This window comes from Thunnus maccoyii, chromosome 3, assembly GCF_910596095.1.
Source record: "Thunnus maccoyii chromosome 3, fThuMac1.1, whole genome shotgun sequence".
Taxonomy (NCBI): domain Eukaryota; kingdom Metazoa; phylum Chordata; class Actinopteri; order Scombriformes; family Scombridae; genus Thunnus; species Thunnus maccoyii.
Window position 1 is genome coordinate 27387097 of NC_056535.1, and position 1912 is coordinate 27389008.

The 1912-nt window shown below is 35.9% G+C and overlaps 1 non-coding gene across 1 annotated transcript; it reads right to left on the bottom strand.

Moving 5' to 3' along the window:
* Nucleotides 1-383: 383 nt before the first annotated feature.
* Nucleotides 384-455, bottom strand: trnap-agg. Its single transcript has one exon. It is a non-coding gene; the product is annotated as a tRNA-Pro (tRNA).
* Nucleotides 456-1912: the final 1457 nt, after the last annotated feature.

Below are 1912 nucleotides of genomic sequence, written 5' to 3' on the forward strand. Positions count from 1 at the left end.
CAGAAAAGTTTATTGATTTTCTGGCGAAAATCTTTTCAGCACTGGTGTCATCTGTTCATTGTTTGTATTTCTGTACTTAACAGCCTATTTTAGGTATCTTTTTGGATGTATTTTCAAGTTTTAACTACTTTTTGAATTGCTTGCTTGTCCTTTTCCTTTGATTTCAGTCATTACTGTTTATGTGAAGTACTCCTAGCTCCTTTTTGTGAATGAATGGTGCCATATAAATGACTTTTTTATTACATTCTCCATGTACTTACTTTATTTACTTTTTATTCTTTCTTTGTGTTTGCATGTTCAGACAATGCATTTGAAAGATACCGCCAATAGCCATTGAATTATGTGAATATGGGAAGATACTTGAAAAGTAAATTAAAAAACGAGGGCTCGTCCGGGATTTGAACCCGGGACCTCTCGCACCCTAAGCGAGAATCATACCCCTAGACCAACGAGCCACGTGACAGTCTTACAGACCAGTAGAAAGCATCAACAACTTCTATTCGTGTTTGAGCACATGGGTTGATTAGAAAAGTTGTCCAACGAGCAACCAGCCCTTAATCATGGCCATCCATAATTCGTCTAGACTGACAGACTGAATGGCGACAGCAAACCGTTAAAAAACTACGGTTAAAAAACAGTTTATGCAGCCACAAAGCTATTACCATGACACTTTTCACAACTTTTAGGTTGACTGTCTGTCCACTTACTGAGGTTGAGTCATATCTTGGCTGTTATCACTGTTTGTATTGACTTGTTTTCGTCCTAAATCACTAAACAGAGTGAAAAGTGCACAAATACACAAAATGTCTCCAGGCGTAACATTTAAGAAGCATAGAGCTATGTACTTACCGAAAATACCTACCTACTAGACTTACCTCGACGGATGTGCGTTGTGGTTAACTGACACGTGAAAAGTTCGTTTTAAAAGTCAGTTGTTTTTATTGACAGATTGTTACGTCACTGAACAACCGCCAGAGGTCGCGCTACGTTGTCAAAGAAGCTGCTGAGCGACGAGGCGGAGGATCCAAACGACGCAAGAGGTCTCACTCCCCACTACTTCCGCCTTCGTTTAAATCCAGTAGTGTCTGTCTGTCCCTGTTTTGTTTAGAATAAACCGCATAAACATTTTTCGACTTATAGAGGTGGTTCACTGCTTTTTTGTGTTGTGGTTTGTTGCTGTAATCCTATTCTGTTTTGTGCTGTTTTTCTATACCTTCAATATCGTTGTCTTTTCTCTGTCTATGGTTGTCTGATTGTATTATGTTATATTTCCTGTACACGAAAAGCATTTGAACCATGTAAAGTTAGTATTACTAAAATTATTGTTCTGATAAAGAAAATAAGGTAGTAAAACACCTGAACCATAATCATCAATACATATGCATCCCACTGATTTTCTTTTGGAACTCATAGAGTGGGTTATCAATGATAATGTATTTTTGTTTCAAGATAAAATATATAAAGGCACTTGTAGGGGAGTGAGCTTTGCTCCTGAGTATGCATGTCTATTCTTGGGTTTTAGGGAGGAAGAATTCATGTATAACCCTCTAAAGAATATTTTCCTTGACAAGATCAAATTCTATTATTGATTTATTGATGATATTTATCTACATTTTTCAGGTAATGAGACTGAACTACGATCCTTTCATGATTATTTAAATTCAACCAATGAAAATATAAAACTAAGCATTGAGTATTCTAAAGAAAAAAATCATTTTCTTGGATCTCACTATTTATAAAGGTGATGACAATGGCTCACATACCACTTTATTTTATTAACTGTAACACTACATTAATCTGATAAATGCTTCATTTCTAATTATTTTAATGCACACTCTGAAGGGAAATATACACACCAGTCACGATGGATTAAACACTATATTGTTGAGGTTGATCACTTTCATTAGATAAG